Genomic DNA, 21,709 nt, shown 5'->3' with positions numbered 1-21,709 from the left:
TTATTTTCTTTTTTTTTTTCATTGAGACAAAGATGTTGAAGTCTCTTAAAGTGAAATCACAAAAAATCGCCTTGACATAATCACTAAGAACATAAGCAAATTTTTTTGTTAAATATCTCTATGTTTGACAATTTTTTTCACATTAAGTAAATTGTTGACTCAACACATGGTCATGTTTTCTCGTTTAATTTTTTTAAAATATCAAGTATTAACATAGGAATCATGAATAAAAAATTATAAATATCAAATCACACTCTAAACAGAATATAAACAAATCATATTTGGTAAAAAAGTTTGTTGAAATTTTAAATCAATTTATATCATATAATTAATTTTTAAGGATAATTGCAATTTTTAAAATATATTGTTATATAATTTGAAAGAAATAGTGTAATGTATGATGAAAATATTCTATATATTATACATACAATCTTAATTGAGTGTCATTTATCAAAAAAAGGTTCCATAGACATATCTTTTTTTCTGAAAAAATCCTTAGAAAGAAAAGAAATCAATTTAATAATTCAAAGATACTTAAACGGTCAGGATATATGCGAAACGATATCATCGATATCATCATCGCACAATTCTCTTTCGTTTTACTCAATTATTGTATCAACAAGACAATGCATCGTTGACGTGGGTTTATTCAGTTTCTTATGATTAACCAGTTAGCCTTGACCATTGTCAAAAGGCCAACCAAAGAAGAAACGCTTATATCCTCCATAGTTAAGTCCCTGCATTTTTTATTTGGCCACGATTTCTAATGGCATGAAATATTAGCTTCTATTTTCACCTTGAAATATTATATGTAGTTTAATAAATGTCTGTGGTTTTATATTAAATCGAAATTAATAGGCATTTCATTGTGTATTCATTCATTATGCAATGATCAATATATTCAAGTCAATTAAATTAAATTTTTGTACTGTGCTTGGAAAAATATAATTATACTTTTAATTAATTTCATACACTATTTTTAATGATGCTTTAAATAACCAGTATTTGCATAAATGCTTATAATTATTGTAATTAATGTTTTTTTAAAATGTTTTTTTAAAATGTTTTTTAAAATCTTGGTTTTTTTTTTCAAGTTCAATATTGAAACGAAGCAACTTATAAATAAATTGAAATTTTTTTTCATTTTTATTCTAATATTTTTAAAACATAAATAAACTTAAAATTTATTATTTTAATTCAGAATTTTTAATTTGAAAAATTTAAAAATAGTATGAGGAAGTTAATAAATTCATTTCATACAAAATTAGAAATTAAAAATTCTTTATAAATAATTGAATTCTGCTTCTGACAAAAAGTATCATAATTGTAATACTTTGAAACAATAATTGGTATAAAAATAAATTGTTTGATATCGATATAATGATTAAAAGATAAAAATACAACAATATAATGATAATCATATAAAATAGAATTAAAAAAAATATAGACATATGAATGTCTATTCTTATATATCAATATACATATTTCTTTTATTTTAAATTGAAGAAATAATGAAACGAACAATCAATTCGCATAATCGATATTCTCCTATATTCTCGAATATTATAATGTATCTATATGACCTTTGAACTTTTATAAAGATTCTTATATTTTTACATGTTCTGGACTTGTTAAGAAACATTATATGCACATATGATGATGGAATTATTACGATAATCTAATATTTCACTGTATGTATATCTATTTCTCATATCTTTTTATATTTCCATTGAATTCCATTTTATGAGAATTTTTTGGCGCAATATTCGATTGGTTGAATTTTTATTAATTGAATCCATTTATCCAACAATGAAACTGTATCGTACAAACAAATTTGAATGAATTTATCACAATATTAATCTTTATTCGATGAAACATCAGAGTGATAATAATTTTATTCGACGATTCATTGAATGTCAAACTGCATATAAATAAAATGTTTCATAACAGAGGTACAAAGGGCAAAATAGTTTTCTTTAACGAATACGAAGCGTTGATTGGCCATCTTATAACATTCGAGAAATAGAAGGAACAAGGCACAATTGAGAATGCGATTTTTATTAAATTGTCCATGGGTAGTTTTCTTGATCGTGAGAATCAGAGGGACGAAAGAAGGGAGGACAAAGAACGATAGATTCGAGAACGATGTCGCAGTTTTCTAAAAAAAATAGGAATCGATCTATTTAACGTGTTTTAGTTATTGGAATCGGAACTTTACAGGTGCAACGTAATCGCATAAAGCAAGGTTGAATAGAATAACGAGATATTGTGACGTCCCACATGGCGTAAAATATGAATAGACAGGCTTGCAAGGACATTTCTAAGAAAAAAATGTAAAATTTATAAACGATTATACATTTTATAATATTCAGATTTGTTACCAATCGAATCTCATTTATAAATTTTGGATGTTTCTTTTAAATTTCGGATCGAATCGAATTTTCTTCTTAAATTAAATCGAATTCTTCTTATATTCATAGAAACGAATAACATTTTTCTTCTCAATTTTTTCAATAAAGTCAAATTTTTCTGGTTAAAATTTTATCTGAACCCTCAAGTAAGTTATTATTAGCAGTTAATAAATCTTAACCCTCAATTCTTAATATTGGATTAATCACACTATTTGAATTAAGTTTTTTTTTTTTTCATTTTATTTTATGTTTATATTTTCTAGATAATTTAATATTTTAGATTCTATATATTGTTGTTTATTATCGTGTAAAAAATAAAATATGGATTTTTATATTAAAGTTTTAAATATTTAAAAATCAAATAAAACTTTTTTAAATATAGATATTATAAAAATATTACAAAGGGAATTGCAAATATAAGTATTTCTATGTAAATAATAATTATTATATATAATACAAATATAGATTAGGTAAATACAATTATTAAAACTTTTCTCAAGTACTTACGTCACGTACTATTATAATATATAAATGCAATATAGATATTAATATCAAAAATCACACAATGTTATAGAGGGTTAACTTATCTAACCTTATCTAACCTAAACAATTATGGATCATTTACGATCGTATCAATTTTAAATTTAAAATTAAATTTCGATTCGTAATAACCAAAAAAATTTCTCGAAATCTTTGTTTATCTACTTCGTTTCCTTTTAATAAGAAGAATTCGCGAAATTTGACGTGAAATTTTCAATCTCTTCTTAAATGTTTCCAAGAACAATGTTTCGAAATGAAATCAATTTATTCGATACGATTGTTTGTTCGGTTCGCTTGTATTATATATTGCTCGCCAACTAAATGAAATGTTAGGTATCATCATTTGTAAACCTTCGAGATAGTACGCCGACAATTGATTCGAGGGAAGAAGAGTTGACACTGTATTAATTCACGCCTCTCGTCTCGTGAAATCGGTTGAACGTCCGACCTTCTTATTGCCCTCTGAAACGCGCCAACTACGCGCCGGCTACTCCGCTGTTTGGCGCCTTTTTTAAAATGCTTATAAATAGTGACAGACAAATCGCCGGGGAAATAAACATTCGATTTAACTTGAATTCCACGAATATTCGTGGATTTTTTAAAAGTAGATAGATGACAATTTCTTTTATGTACTTTTCAAACATAATATTATGGAGAAGATTTATTATAATTTTATCGTTTACTATATATATATAGTAAAGATAGAATAACGTGATACAGAAATTTTTAAAATATAAAATAATATAATAAAATTATATTTGATAAAACTCTTTTATTACTTGAAATTAATTGAAATTCTAAAAGTCATTCGATTTTTAAATTATTTAATTTTTAATTACCGACTACTATAATAAATATATTGTCGATATCGAATCACAAATTCAAACGAAAAATCATCATGTTTTTTTAATTGCATAACGTTTCATTCTCGTCTGGTAATTATGAAAAAAGGAAAAAAAAGACAAAGAAGAAAAAGAATGAAGAATAGATTTGACGCAAAACTGGTTGATCCACGTCATTCGCAGGCCTGCGAGGAAAGAGGACGACTACTATTATTCTTCTCCGTATATTTTTATCGCTTTCGGATCCAGGAAAACGTATACCTACCTGCGGATCGATCAGATTCACTTCCTCCTCTATTAAGCAACCACCGCCCCCGCGAAAATCGAGGGGGAAAACATCGATGTTTAACCGGTGTTACGCTCTCGAAACGACAGATTCATTAAATTGCACAACACGCCTATCGATGAACGTTCTGTTTATGATAATGAGGATCAATGCAGAATCCATTAGTAATAACGGATTGCAGAACCTTCTATATCCGTCTCTCTTACACATATATCGTTTGTTCTCCTTTTTTCTTCCCCCCTTTCGTTCTGTATCATTCCAGATTATGCACACAAATTGTATACACCATCATTTAAAAGTTTGGGATTTATTCGATGAGAAGGAAACTTGGATTTTTTCGTAAGGAAAATATTCGAATGAATATTTCGGTGGTTTATTTTTATTTCAAATAAAAATAAAAGTTTGCCAAGTAATAGCAATTTAAGTTTATGCGTATTATTTAAATCATTGTATTATTATATTAAAAATTATAATTGTTATTTCATATTTATTTGAAATTTTACGATTTTAATAATCGTATGTATATTAAAATAATATCAAATCTTTTTACATATAACTTGCAAATTAATTTAAACTATAAATTGAATTGAATAAAAATACGCATCATTTATGGAAATATAAAACAGGCAATATGATAAAAAAAAAGTCTCTAATAAATTATTCAAGATAAAAATTATCTATATTTCTGCATTGTGCTTTATTTTATTTTCTTTTCACAATCAATGAATATTAGAAACTATACTGAATTTTTGAACAGTTAGAATATAATCCATGCATATGTATGAATGTATATGTGGGAAAATACGTACCATATTCTGCCTCGTTCTTCGTGGTTTGTTTGCAGAAATCTAACTGGCATCATTAGCTTGGGAAATTAATTAATGAGCCGGAGCTGTGACTTACGATAACTTCTCACAAATACAGATAGGATGTTGCATAATCGCGTGCCTAAGCAGTCTTTGCGACATTATTTCCCTCAGTTATTCCATCTCGTTAACTTTCAGTGCTCGTGCACTAATCGAAAGCTACATGCAAGATTATATAAAGGATGATAATTAAGAAAAAGATGATTCTACATAAATATATTCTGCAAAAAATAAATGGAAAAGAAAGAGCAAAATTTTCTCGCTCGAAGCTTTGCTTTTTTGGAAAAATCGAGTTTAAAATTTTCCTTTAAGTATACATGTACTACTTACTTAACCAATTTTGATAAGAATAAAATAATTAAACAGATTATTATAATTGTACAAGTAAAAGTAAAAAAAAAGCATAATATAACATATTTTCATTTAAAATATTATTTTCGAAAAAATCAAATTTTAAAATTCAATGAGTACACGTGTATTTAATTAATTTTTGATCGAGTAAAAATGATTTAATTATTCATATGATAGTTTTTTTTAAATATCGTGTTGTAAAGATTAAAAAATGTTATCAAGTTTTAATTTTATGAAGTTTTTCTTGTCAATTATAATAATAATTCGTACGTGCATTTGTTTGTAGCATAAATGAATGTTGATGATACACCGATGATCAGACCTTTGATTCACAGGTGCATATGCTGGAACAATATACATACTTCGAATACCAATAATTATCAGACTATATTTTTAGCACCTTAGAACATGAGTGTGAATCATAGAATGCAAGACAGGTGACAGTCGGTGTGTAGGTACGTTTAAATATTGATTAGCCTATTGATAATCAAAACTTTGGGAATGTAGTAACACGAAATTAGATGGTATTATTGAAAAATCCATTTAATTTGAGATATTATTAGTAATAAATAGCATATAAAGTGTTGTTTTTCTAATATTTAATGTGTAATCAAGATGAAAAATTTATTTTAAAATTTGGTCAATATTGATTTATTATGAATCACATTATGAAGAAGAAAAAACTTGTTGCATACATTTGAGTTTTAAAATTATTGTATATTATTCATATAATCTTTTATGAATATGAATTCGAAATACATTATATTTTCTAAAAATATAAATTTAATATTTATGCTCATATAAATATATAGTTATAATATTGATTTGTAGAACTGAAGAGCAATGATCCTTTATTAGAAATTAAATTAAAAGAAAATTCTATCTATAATATTTTAAATAGATCATCTAAAGTAATAGAATTTTAAATAAAATAAAGCTATTAAAGCTTGTAAGTTAAGTAATTAGTTAAACTTACAATTATTTGACACTTGATAATATTGAAATATTAAATTTATTATGACCCACAGATTTTAACGGATGTATATGATTCATATCTAAAAATAAAACAGAAAAGGGGATTGCAGCATTTAACTATTATAAAAGGGAGTCGCATCTCAAAATATATTGGGAAACTAATTATAATCTTTAGGATCCCAAGCTGTGAAAATCTATGTAAGATTCCAAACGGGATTCCTCTGCTGATTTTTCTAAAATTTTTAACATATCCAAAATATTTAAAATTATAGAAAGATTGATATTTAACAATTTTCTTCAAATACTTTCAATATTTATACAAACAATATAATATGAAACAAAAAATTCTTAGCCAATATTGTAAAAAAATTCAAATTTTGGCATCTTAAGGATTAAAATAACATGTATAAGATAAAATATAGTCATTTTATTAAACAAAAAAAAAATGAATTAGAATTTTATTACATTCTTTTATTCTTTTAAGCTTATACTTATTATTATCTACAATTAATGCATAAAGTGCACAATGAAGTAAAATTAATATTCAAAGAAATTAAATAGTTGTTGTAAAAAAAATTAATTAATTACTTGGACAAACACAACAAATATATTATGTTTCAATTCTTTGATGATAATGACGGATTGAAATTGATACATTCACAATCTTTTTATGAATACCTATGTCATATTTGCGAACAGATGCAGCATTAAGTTTACCGACAAAGAGTAAGCCGATATATGCGGTAAATCTATATGTATTCATCTTTCAAAGTCAAACAAAGACTTATGTCTCTGAACGAGCAAAAAAAAGAAAATGTTCGATATGATATGTATCCAGAATGAGAAAAAAATATTTTTGTCCTGATATTTTAAAATCTTGTGAAAAATATTTTTGTTTTGAGCGTGATCATATTATTTTTGATGGATTTTTCCAGTTTTATATATTCAACAATTAAAAATTCTGACTAGTTTGTGGTAAATATAATTTAAAATTTTTTTTTTTTTTGTAAAATTAATATGATTATATATTCAAATTGTCGATAGCCAAATATGTTTAACTTTTAACTTCAAAAAGTACTTAAAGTTAAAAGAAGAAATATTTTATATAAACATTATCCAACAGCTATTTTTTTTTCTTTCATTCTCGATTGTTGCATAAATAATTGCATAAACAGCTGTTTGTGTGAGGAAACTCGTATCAATTTTTTTACATTCTTTTATTTATTTATATATAACATTTAAGTATATTTAACATAAATTGAATTCGAGTTAATTTTCAGAGGTCGATTGAAAGTACTAATTAATTTTTTTCGAACTATATTTATTAACTAATTAAGACGTTATATAAGATTGATTGCAGATATTTCGTTGGATAAGAAGTAAAACTCTTATCGTTTCTGAGAAACTTCCGCTATATACTTACATATACAAGTAACCTTCTACAAAAGGCCAGTAAAAAATATATTTCTTTCTTAAATACAGTTCTTTTCACTATATTTTACATTTTAAATTCTTTCTACTAGAAATGTTATTTTGATTTCTTGAAAATTCCATAATTGACAATCATGATTTCGCGATAAATTTAAAACTACATCAAGCAATCGATCAAAACAATTATTTCGAAAGCAATACTTATAAATTCGATTAGCGATAATACTACTAAATTCTAAGTAATTTTATCACACACATATAATCGAACAAATAAGTAGCAATGTACTATTAGATTACCATAAAACATTTCATTTCTATTTTTATATAATAATAAATATAGATTAAAGCATTTTTTTTTTATGTAAGAAATTTTCTTATTTATATTCTTGCATTTACATTTTTTTTCATAATGACGAGACATTACTTCATCACGAAACGTAACATTCCTTCTTCAATTTTTAATTTGAATGTGAATTACGCGATGTGAAATATGCGTCGGTTGCAGAATGTCGTTTCGATGAATGCTGACAGGAAGAATAAAAAAAAAAGCAAAGACGAGTCGTAGTATGATACTAAGATGTTTCTTTAGAAATTTTTCATCTGCCAAGTGCATTCATAGAAAAGAAAAACTTAATGAATCAAAAGAACTCTGGTTGTCCATGTTGTAGTTATTTACATGACGAGCATTAAAATTTATCGGTTTTTCTTTTAAGCATTTACATTTTTTTTTTTTTTTAATATTAATGCTGAAGAGAAAGAAGAATTTATAAAAGACGGGAGATTTGATAAATCTTTTTTTTACGTATTTAATATTTCGTTGATTTTTTGATGAGTATGAAATTTACTTAATCACCTAAGTCAAATTTTTATTTAAAAAAAATCTATGTCAATACGATCGAAAATTTAATTATTTCTGCACGAGAGAAATTTCATTAAAAAATTGTCAATGAATTTTTTATTGTTCCAATGATTATATATTATATGTAGAATATATTTATTATAAAATTGATTTAGTATATTTATTCTGCAATTATCTAAATCATATTTTTATGAAAATTTCATAATATAAACGTGTATGTGAAAATTTTATTTTTAAGTTGTAGAAATCTCTGTTGAAATTTTATCGATGAATTTTTTAGTGGAACATAATTATTATAATGCGTTAATAATTGTAAACTATCTATAAAAATCATTACCTCATTTCGTGTGCATCGAGTGCTTACGTTCACGTGAGCTGTCATTATTGTTACACTTATAAAATTGCTCGATATAGAATACTTTTTGGAATTCTTATCATTCTATTCTCCTTTCAGACTTTATCTTATCAATAGGCGTCGCGTTTTCAACGATTCTTCGTAAATATCGCGAAGAATTATATTTGATCGAATAAAAATACTCTGTATCGTTCTCTTACGCATTAAATGAATGATCTTCGTGACTGCAAATAGATTTCGTCTAGTCGTTTTCAATTAAAATAATATATCTTTTTTTTTCTGTTCTTCTTTCTTTGTATTTATCGCAAGTGTAAACAATAATTAAGTTGTTACAGTAGCTGTTAATTAAAAATTTATTCAATAAGCAGTTGCCACTTGACTTTTTTCACTTTGAAAAATGGCGTATGTTTATTGAGCAAATTGTAGAGTACAGCGTTTCGTTTTGATAATTTTCTTTTTTTAAACACGTAATCATTAATTTATATACATACAGTAGTTGTATTTGCATTCCATTATATTTTTATTCTACGTATTCAAGAATGTTATAATTTAGCATTGGCTCTTATTACATAATTATGAAAATAAAATGTGAAACATGTATAAAAAAATGACTTCATTGAAAAATAAGAAGATATTTATTTAGAATTCTAATTCCAACTATTACTTTAATCGTTTATTTTGATTTATAAACATAATCATTATAATATAATCGTAAATATAATTTAATCTTTTGAATAAAATATTTCTAATATATTTATAGGTTATAATTATAGGTTATAATTTAATTAAATTTCTAATCAATTTCGAACATGATAAAATATCATTTAAAGATAAGTTATTTAAAGATAACTATTCTAAAAAGATATCTAAATATAGGCAAATTTTTTATAGATATTATATATTTTCATTTTCAAGTCACAGTTACATTATATTAATTAGTTACATTATCTTTAAAAAGTATTATACATTATATATTGTTAATTTTAACTAATCACTAAAAAATCCTATCATATTGATTATCAATCTCTTGGTGATTTTATATTTTTCTATTTGTATTTACACAACTCATTTTATCGTTCCCTTTAAATATATTTTTCGATTTCATAAATTTCGTTCGTGATCGAACAGAACATTTCTTTTTTTCTTTTTTTTTTTTTTTTTTTTTTCGTTGTTAATACGCAGACGATAATTGTGCAATAGGTAAAATAATCGATGGAAAATAAAAAGATTTATAAGTGGCGCGAGATTTGAAAACTTTGCGTGCACTGCTGTGATCTGATCAGAACGACGTCCTTCAATTTCGTGCAGTAGTAAACGTTCATTTAAATCAAACAGCCATGCGTCCATTTCAAAATTTATGCATCCCATTAATTTTTTTTATTTGATTTAAAAAATATTTACGGTTATATGGTAATGTAATTTTATTTAGAGAATTAAAAATTTCAACTAGACAAATAAGAAGAGAATGAATTTAATTTACATTTTTTGATTACAAAATTTAATATTATATTTTTTAAAAATTAATAATTGAAAGAAAAATATCCTTTCAACGTAATTATTAATCATTTATTTTTTATCGCACAATAAATAACAATTAATCAGAATTCAAAAAGGAATTCTTTTAAAAAACTTTTTCACTTTATATAATAAATTAATATTTAAAAATATTCCAATATTACAAGTTTTCACATCATAGATCTATTCGTTTAAAGAAAACACCATAAAGATATTTATGTTGAATTTTATATTAATCTTATTGTTTATTTTCGATAACTAAAGATTTCTAGAAAGTTTGGCAATACATATTTCCAATTTTCTTATCGTCGCATTGATAATCTTTTACGAGTGGAGGAACTAATAGAGAAACATGGGATTAGGTCACGCTTAAATGGAATAAACACTGGCTAAGTTAAATGGAACAGTATCTATGATTGCCTACCGCACCCTTTTCTATCTCCGGCCCAACCCTTTTGGTCACCATAGGGGATTGCTCCGGTTACAACGATACCCTATGTCCTACGTCTTTAATTCTTCTTGTCATTCAATCCTTCTTGCAATTTTATATCGAACTCGATTCGTTTGCTCATCCATTTTTTTTTTTATTCCAGCCATGATAAACATGCTAATAAAATTATCGATATTGTATTGATATTCATGAAATGTGAAAAGATAAGAGGTGAGCATAATAAAAGGGTTAGAATAGGGTTGAGATTTAATAATTGTTGATCTTTAAAAAATATTTATTTTTCGAGTACCTTAGAAAGTTTAAATTTACAATGAATATAAATTTACTATTAATTTCAATTAAGTTCCCAATGAAATTTATTTAATATTGATAATTGCACAAAGATAATATATCGTGTATTGAAATAAAAATATATATTGATAAATGATATAAAGAGTGTATTTCGAATCGCGTAAGAATTGAAATACATTTTCGATTTCTAATTTATTATTTTTTAATCAATTTTTTTTTTTTTTTAGGAAACTTAAATAGTGGACTTTATCCATTATTCATTCTCCAATTCTTAATGATACTCCTACTTTATTTCTAATTTAGCTATCATCATCTAATAATTTTTTGCATCAATCCATTTCCTATTAATACGAATACTTTTTTCCCTCGGTGTACCTCAATTTCTCTACGTTCGAGCATACGAGGGATGAAAGTGTTTTAATCGGTGTTTATAAACGGAGAGCCACGAATATATCGGCCAGATTCGTTCGTTTCTCGATCAAGTTTAAAACGGGCAATCATCGTTTCAATAACGCTCCCAAGATAGGATTTTCTACGAGAATCCTAAGCGAGATTAGTTCGGGCTCGTATCGTCGATTGATCGATCAGTGTCGATACTGTGTCGTTTCCTCGAACAATTATCACGGGAATTAAGGGACAATTTACTAGTGAATCGCGTTAGAGGAGCGTCCGTTTCGATCTCGCAAAGAGGCGCGTCAAAGTGTGACTGTGTCGCAAGGCCGTGGTGTGTATTATGAACGTCTAAAAGGGGTAGAGACAGGCCGTCCATTATGCATGCTTGCACAATGGATACGTATCTAGGCCTGCCACCGGTTTTATTAACCGTTTGACAGCCCGGGATGTATTATCGTGTAAAAATGACGTAATAAACAGAGAGACGCCAGCTGTTGATACATAAGGGGAAAAAGATGGGTTCGATTTCGAAAAACCTACGGGAATTATCTATTCCGGAAATCGTAGCAAAACTAACATTGACTGCGAAGTTGCTAAATTTTTATCTAGACTCGTTGTATTAGATATGCACAATCTGAATTTATGTTAAAGAAATGGATTCGGTGGTTGATCGATATAAAATTCAGAACGAGCGATGGATTTCAAAATGTAGAAATATAGAAAGACGTATTATCTAATTATCTATTTAATCATAGTTATTTATCGATACAATTTACGTAGTAAAACGGGTTTGAACAATGATTGACATTTTTTCGTTATCGAGACGATTTTCCAAGAATATGATATTATTAGGATTTCATGAGATTTGATATTTCGAATCCATATTTTATATCTGTAACACTTATGAAGTTTGATCTTGTTTGCAGAATAATTTAGGTTAGGTTTAACTTAGAAGTTTATAGTACTGTGTGTTATCTTATATATCTAGTAGTTACTCGTTATTTTCTCGAATGTTGTTTAATCTTACGCGGCAATCATACATATTATACATTTGTTACATATGTGTAAGTACTTGGAAACATGAATTTCTGTATTTGCATCAATTAGCAACCGCAACTAAGAAGTGAAACGTAATAAGAATTGCTTTGTTCGTTATATAATCGTGTTTAACTTAAATCTATCTTTAAACAATGGATTATCTATTTTTCCACTCTACATACATTATAAAAGAATTATCTTTTATTATAAGATGCAATTTGATGTGAAAATATTATGGCGTGAAAATGAAAAGAAAAAGTATGTGGAAAATATTCTGTAATCGAGGGAAAAATAACAATACGTATTACCAAATAGTATTATCAAATTTTACCAGAACATCTTTATTGCAAACCAGCCAGAACGAACAGCTTCGTCTTTGTTACGCAAATGGACGGCGTTCAATTTTAAGGTTAGGTTGAATCTTTATTGTTGCATATGTCAAGCGTTCGTTATTATTAAGCTTTTCGACGTTATTTTTTTTTCATGAATATGTTTTCAAAATTCTCCAAAAAATTAAATACGCGATCATAAAACAAGCCAAATTGTCAAACATTTCTTTATTAATGATTTTCTTCAAGTGTATCGCGTTTCAAAGAAATTATCGGAAATTTCTTCAATTCTTCATCGTATGTCACCAAGTTATTTTAATAATAGTTCCCCAATGTATCGTTTGTCATGGTAAATCGATAAATCATCATGCATTTTCATCGTTTGATTGAATGAAATAATTTTACAGTGACAAACGAACAAAATGGAATCGTGTCGTCTCGTGATGATATATTATTGGCGTGTCCATTCTTGACGTAAGCTCAGGCGTAAAGTCAGAAGTGAGGGCCACACAGAACGATAGCACATTTCGTCTTTTCATTATTTCGTCACGCGATCTTCTTGGTCCGATTCCTCTTGTTATTCATAAATATTACTTTTAATTTCGGTCATCACGACTTGTTTTTGATGTAATTGGCCAAATCATTCGAAATATTTATTCGATGATATAAATATCGAAAGATAATAATCGGTGTTAACGCTTTCATTACATTTTAAAAGTGTGAAAATTGTTTCTTGATCATTATGATAGGAAAAGTTTCTATTTTTAATTAAACTAAATAATATTTTATTTGTTCATCGTATGTAATTTATTCCGTTTTGATGATGAATTTATAAGAAAAAATTGTAAGAGTTGTTTTTTGAAGAATAACATTAATCCATTTAATTAATCAACGATTAATAATTAAGATTAGGATTAATTAGGTCTAAATTGATATGTGTCGGAAATTGTGTTTCACTGTAATTTCAAAATACATTTTAATGCACGTTCTGTGTTTTACGTAGATAAAAAAATATAGGGTGCAAATTAAAAAAAAATTACATATTCTAATCTAATATTATCATTCAATTTTATTATTTGGAAATTAATTTAATTAATATTTAAGAATAATTATATTATAAAATATAATATTTTATATTATATTTTATTTTATTTCAATCATTAATTAACGTATTCAACGGGATTCAAAACTCGAGAAAATAATGATAAGAAAGATAAAATTCACAAGGCTTTTGAAACAGTTTCTTCTCATAAATTTTGTCGCAAAGTATATAAAAGAACCATTTGACGTCAAATAGATTCACTGCGTCAATATTATATAAAAAAAAAAAAAAAAAGAAAAGAAAAGAAAAGAAAGAAAAAAATCATGTAATCATTCTTATGTTTCTGATTGTTTTTTTTTTTTTTCTGGAAGATTCTACTCCGTGATAATTTACGACAATAAAATCTTCTGTGAAAACACACGTGTTAGACCGATAACCAAAATGGTAGACTTACTCAGCTATTTTGTCGCTAAATCACGCAATAACGTTATTATTTGGGTAATAATATTGACATGTACACTTCTTAATTTTATAAGTACATATTAATTTATATAAGAAGAGGATGAACTAAAAAAAAAATCATAAAGAAAATAGATATCATAATTTTATCAGTAATTCTTTTAGAATTTTAGAATATACGTTAAGTATTCATACATATATTGTCATATATGTTTATAATTATATTATGAATATTTATGAAAAATTTAAAAATTTAAAAACGCAGTTGAATATATATAATAAAATTAAAAAAATGTAAAAAATCTAAATAATATATATTATTTGTTATAATATTTATATAGGTGTAACAAATTTTTATTTAAATTTCTTGTTTTTGGCTATAATCATAAAAATATAATAAAAATATAACTTCCCACGAATATTCAAAGTTTATAATAGAAATTTTATACTTATATGAAATATAATGAAATAAAATCTCTTCTTGTTTATATATTTATGTAATAATAATTGATTGGATTTTGCTGAGAAAATCGCATAGTAATTTTATATAATTATTATAATTATACATATAGAATATTCTATCTTCACATATATTTTTCACATAAATAATTGATATTAAATTTAAAAGAATTATTGATATTAAAACAACAACGTCACGAATATATTTATTTTCTGAAAAATATGGAATTTTAAATTACACGACTAGTAAAACATTTTTTTAAGTTTATTTTAAACCAGCAGATTGCATATAATTTTATACGAAAAATTATTTGCATAAATATTTAATGAATAAATTTTATGAAATATATAGTTCACAACGGAAATACGAAGACTGCTCCATTCTTGTCAACCGGAAGTATTGATTAATCACAGTCTTGCTCGAAACGTGATACCGATAAGACATAGAAAAAAATCTGTGCATTGTAATTCATCAATTATTCTATATTCTATATCCTTCTATAAACATGTATATCTTTTTAACACTTTAATCATTTAGAATGGTAGAATATAGACAATCAATTATATAAAATATATATAACTTTGTTTTATACCATCTTTTATTCTCAATACAATTAATATTCAACGACTTGCAATTGTTTCATTGAAACGTTTGATATATTTTTTGTTTGACATAAATAAACGGTAAGAATTATTTTTGAACTTTTGTTTTTCTCACTTAAAAATAAAATATGAAAGAAAACTTAATTTTTTTCTTTCTTCTAATATTATAACTTTTATATGGTTAACTTATATATATATATATAAAAATTCTTTAAATTGTCTTTGAAAAAAAAAATGAAATAAAATACTTATAATACATTTAAATATCCATATGTATTCCCCCATTTTTTCTTACGTTGAATCATTCAAAATGAAATCGAAACTTGGCATGATATTTATAATTTTGAGAAACACATTTAATGGCAGTTTTAAAAATATCGTCACAGAGACGTGATGTGACATTTCTTATTTCCTCTTCTCACATGATACACGGTTATTACCTTCAACCATAAGAGATTTTCGACGATGAATATATTTATCGACGCTGACATATCGTAACAATTTAGGACAAAAGTATTCGAAAATGTCGTAACATGGCATTTGTAAAATGTCACTAGTACGATTAACTGCCTTGTTTAGAAAGGGCCCTATAAGCAATTGCAAACTATTGTTACCTGAAGGTATCTTGAACTTCATGAGTATTCTAATTTCACTTTTTTCTGATACAAATATATTAATAAAATTATATAATATTTATTCTTACAATATTTTTATTCATTACTTTCTAAAAATATTTCCTATTATATGATATAATATTTTTTATATTTCTTTATTTTATATAATATTTTATATAATTTTATACTAATCATATATCAATTTTGCATGTTATATTAAATGAGAATCTATTTATTATTATTTCATTTTTTTATCAATTTTATAATAAATAATATATAATAAATATTATATAAATATAAATAAAATCGTGTAAATATCACATCTTTTACATGATATAATAGAAATATTTTTAACATTGATAATATTATCATAAGTAATAAATATTATATTCCGACTTCTATGAAATTGCTTATTAGAATAATTTCATGCACATGTAAATTTACTCACTTATATATTTAGAAATTTTTTTTTTTCAAATTTTAACAATCTTTTTTAATTCTAATAATCTTAACGAGAAATGATAAGTGAAGAAAATTTTAAAATTAAATTTATGTCGATAGTAGATAATGGATAGATAGATCGTAGAATTCTAAAGATCAGATATTTGCAAAATATAATCTACTTAACATAATATGCGTTATGTACGAGAATAACACAAGTTCTTCGCGGAAGCACATCCTCATTAGGTCGCTGACTGAGCATGACTGAAAGTAGCTGCGATTACGCTTTTGGAGTCCCATGGAGAACGTAATCGAAACGCCTTTGTTCTTGGATTATCGAGGTCATTCGTGATTATTCATTCTTTTTGCTTTTTTTCACGCGAGTTATTTTAAATTCAAATGATAATTAACCGATGACTTGGTAGTACCATTTTAATAGTATTCTGTTTGTTCCATAATTTTAATGAATTAATGAATTTCATAATTAATGAAATTAATTGAAATTCAAAAAAATTTACTTTTCTTTTTTGCATTCAACAAATAAATTCATCTATAATTTAAATTATGAAGTTGTAAATATTTTAAAATTAAGTAGAACATAATATTTAAAAAGTACCAGAAGTAGTTCTGTAAATAAGCATTTATTGATTGCATATTTGCTTATACTTTTAAATTGTATACAAAGATGAAGATTAAAGATAATATTTTTAAAAGGAAGTTCTGAAGTTTCATTAATAAGTTTCATTCTTAGAACAAATTTTTCAAATTTTTTCATTTTTTTTTTCTCCAAAAAATGATAAAACAGATAAGTATGACGTATTTAAAAAATTTCATAATATTTTTTTGACTATAATAATATAATAAACAATATTATTAATTAGTTAAAATAAAATTAAAAAAATGAGAAAAAAAAAATAATAGTTGCAATTAAAAACGTTGTATGTCGCGTGAACTTTTGCGTTTTCTTGTCACAACCGGCGTGGTTCCCCCCACTCAAAGGAAGCTTTTTCCTCGATCGAGGCGCACACCGATGGAGAAATGCCGCCTTGCCGTTTTGCTCGTCAGTCGAGAATGGCGTAAGCTTCCGACCGGACGGTTTTTCCGATCGGTGAACACGCTAAAAAACGTTTCTCTTCTTTCGTGAAACACGAAACACGCGAGGATCGGAATTGTGACACGCGAGTTTATGTGCTCAGATGCCTCTTCTATATTTGTTTTATTTTTTTCTCTTCTTAACAACATAACGACCATTGGCCAATAATTTTACTCGATTTTAATAAGTGCCTCTCTTTTTGTTACGTTAATATACTAATAATATACTTATTAAATGAAAGGGAAAAAAAATAATAAAATTCATATCGTGATATCGAGTGTTTGTGACTAACTAAAGATTTCTGCAATTCTCAAGTTTGAACTTTCATGAATTCGCGGGAATATTCAACGAACTTCGTGGTTATATCTAACCTCTAATAATTAGTGAAACAAACGACTTGAATATAACCAATGCAAAATAACTCATTTCTTTTTACGTGAATTAAGATAAACAGATAAATTAAGTGATCGTGAACTGATCGAAATTGAACGTAAAGTCGACATAACCTCGAAAGTTGTTTTTTCGATAGTCCTCGAATTTGAGTGTTTTACTTCGATCATTTCTTCACGCAAACAAATTTATTCGATAAAAATCAATGAAATTCTTTACGAACATTGTTAAAAATTGTCGATAGAATTGATTTAGAAGAAAGTTTCTTTGCGACAACGTGGTTTCGAAAGTACATAGTGATTTCGTTGCCGCTCGACACCTTGAATCCATCTGAGCGAAGGTGGTCGATCGCTGCGAAGGATTTCTCACAACCTTGACCCACTGGGATCAATTCGTTGTTACGATTATAAGACACGAACAATGCTTCGAATCGAAGCCTTATAGATATCTTTGATCAATGAACAAAGATGGTTTTCTTAGCTGAACAGTGAATGATCAAGAAATACATAATTCTCAAATGATTTTGTTCGAACAATGTTTCTGTGTGGAAAGAAAACGATTTTCATAATCAATGTGGAATAAATTGAAAATCATAAATATACATAGATTTTTATTTTTGGTGATAAAACGTGAGACTGTCTAATGAGATTTCTACTATGCGAAGACATGATTTTTGGTGTTCTTCAAGGTATTTTATTATTTTTTATTTATATGTATAATTCAGAAATTCAATAGTACAAATACATAATTTTTACATTGTACATAAATATATGGAATGAATATAAAAAAAAAATCTTTAATTTTTCTGTCGTAATAATTTTAGATTTATTTTAAGATTTATATTTTATGAATATTTTATATATTTTGTTATATTAATTTACATTATGATTAGTAATTTTTATTTTATTTATTGTTATAATAATTCAAATTTATATTTTTTTTAAATTTTGAACAAATTATCTATTCATACAAAAATTTACAAGATTCGTATGACATATTTTGAGGTTAGCCGTACATAAGAATATAGCATATAGAAGAATTAATGTATATTTATTTAGAAAAGTTTTCTTTAAATTAGTAATGAATTTGTATAATTGTATTTTAATTTTTATAGAATATAAAATATATAATTTCTATAGAAGTTTTATATAAAGTATTTTACATTATTTTGTATTATAATATAATAATTTTATTATTTTCTTAAATTAAATATTTTGTTACTTGTATCGCTTTTCATCTAAGACTTTTATTTATTTATATATGTTAATTACTGAATCTTTCTTATATTTTTTTATTTTCTTGACACAATTACATTTCAGTTTAGAAATATAAATTTTAATTATAATTTAACGCGAATTAAAAAATCTTAACCTACATAATCTAATCTAAACTATTAATATAACATAACATATATAACATAACCTAACTAAAATTTGATTCAAATTCAAATTTAAATATAAAACATTATTGGCATTATGTTTTCTTTAAGATAATCATAATATATTTAATTGTATCATTATTTTTTAACATTTTAATTATATTCTTTTAATTATATTCTATGATTATAATGATCGTTTTTATATACTTATATTTATAATTTATAAATATTAATTTGTAATTTTTTAGGAAATATCATGAATTTTTTGATTGAAATATTTTCTAAATTCAAAACTGATGTTCTTAACCCTTTCATCAAAGAAATATATACATACAAGTCGATAAAAAGTTCGTAATATTTATCAAATTTAGTCACAATGGTTACTTGATGTCCATAATTTTATTTGCATGCTATCTTAACTGTTTGCGGTTCGAATCGCGTTTGAGATTATAAGTTATATACTTGTAGATAAGCTTCAAAGGTGTTCATAATTTTCTTATAGTTTCATATTTTAGTAACCCACATACACAACAAGAATATAATAAGAAGTTTGCGTTGATAAATTTCTACTGAATTAAGTTTCTATATGGAGGAATATATTTTATGTTCCAAATGAAAAAAAAGTAGAACGTAGCATAATGTATGAGATTATACAGAATAACATATAAATAATCCAATTATACACGCACATATAATATTTCCAACGATTAATTATTCTTAATGCCCTAGTTTCTCTTACTACTTGTCCAACGATTAAATAAATTTACAACATTCGCGAATCATATGATAATCTTAACAATTTGTCAGGATCAATATCTCAGAGGGGTTGAGAGGCACTAAAAAAGAGTTCATTGTAACGTACGATCGATGAGAGAAACGTTAACACATCGCTCTTCTCGGTTTCGTATTGAGGTATACGATACCCGGCTGATTAAATACAGGACATTTATTTTCATTCCTCTTGTATCATAATTGTTATAATTCGATGAAGTAAGCATTCGACATTCTAACATTGCATTATAAATTATATAGTCTAAACACGATCGAAGTTTAAACAAAAAAAAATAAAAATAGATGTATATACGTTTCGATTTATAACTTTGATAATGTACGGATTTTTTTTTTTAAATATTAAGTCATTTGATAGGTTATTTCCAATCCAAAATAAAATTCAAGAAAAATTTAAAGATTTATAGGTAATTCATAAATATTTTTAAAAAAATATTTTTATAGATCCTATGGTAGAATAATATATTTTATTAATACGTATAAATATACATCTTGGTGTATGACATATTTATTTTATACTTCAGTTTAAAATTTTTTTACTCCAGAAAATTGATGAAATTAAAAAAAAAAAGATTCTAAAAATGTTTAATAATAAATAATATAACATATTTTTTCCATGATTTTATATAAATAAATATAAATAAATATCAATCATTACTGAATGTTATTTAGTGTGTTTGTCCAAAAATATTTATTGAAAGATTTAAATTGAATTTAATATTTATCGTTTAAAACGTTTAAGTTATTTTGAAATCTATGAAAGAGAGATGGAATGAAAAAATTCGAAAAAACGATAAAACCAGAATCATGGATCATGATAGAGAGATACGATAAACTCGAGTAAAAGTAGACGGTGTATAGATACGATTGGCAGTCGGCCAATCGTGATATCATGAATGTATGCATCATGCGTATAGTCTGTGTTTTCCAAATGAGCTTCCGTCATAGGAGGGAATACTTTCATTTCGCAATGAAATCCGTAAAACATTGGGCGTTAAAGCAAAGCGTATTTTTGTTTTACACCTTTTTAACTTTAAACATTTATTAAATATACACTGAATTAATTAAATAAATTGAATTAAATTCTGATTCAATTGAAATTTCTTTATTATCCAAATATTCTTTCAATATGCTACTATCTAAGCTCAGTAATAAAATTAATATAATTTCATTATTACTTAATATAAAATTGGTATATTTAAGTAAATACCTTACTTGCAATAATATGAAGAATGAAACTTTCTATATATAGTAAAAATCAAAGATATATTTCAGAATTCTATCTAGAAAAAGATAAGATTATTTATAGTAATTTTTATAAATGAAGAAATTTTATTCAAATATTAATTGAAATGTAATATCTAAAAATATCCTTAAATTTAATTCAAATAGTCATATTTTTATTTATTTTCACAAAAATGATCATGTTAAAATTAGGAAATTAATTCAATTTACAAAATATAAGTTATCTAAGTTTTCTAAATTTTCTAAATTTTCTAAATTATATA

General features: G+C 25.2%; 1 protein-coding gene across 6 annotated transcripts in view; it reads left to right on the top strand.

Moving 5' to 3' along the window:
* Positions 1 to 21,709, top strand: part of LOC413328 (phospholipid-transporting ATPase ID) — a 61,436-nt gene that overhangs the window by 7,645 nt on the left and 32,082 nt on the right. The window contains exon 1 of one of the 6 annotated variants that reach the window (XM_016912710.2): positions 17,596 to 18,722. The exons of the other annotated variants lie outside the window; for them this stretch is intronic. The gene's annotated coding sequence lies outside the window, so the exon portion shown is untranslated. Of the gene's footprint in view, positions 1 to 17,595; positions 18,723 to 21,709 lie in introns of those variants that run through there. 6 annotated transcript variants of the gene reach the window in all.

This window comes from Apis mellifera, linkage group LG6 (genome assembly GCF_003254395.2).
Source record: "Apis mellifera strain DH4 linkage group LG6, Amel_HAv3.1, whole genome shotgun sequence".
NCBI lineage: Eukaryota > Metazoa > Arthropoda > Insecta > Hymenoptera > Apidae > Apis > Apis mellifera.
Note: the sequence above shows the minus strand (reverse complement) of the source record. Positions and strands in the feature narration are given on the sequence as shown.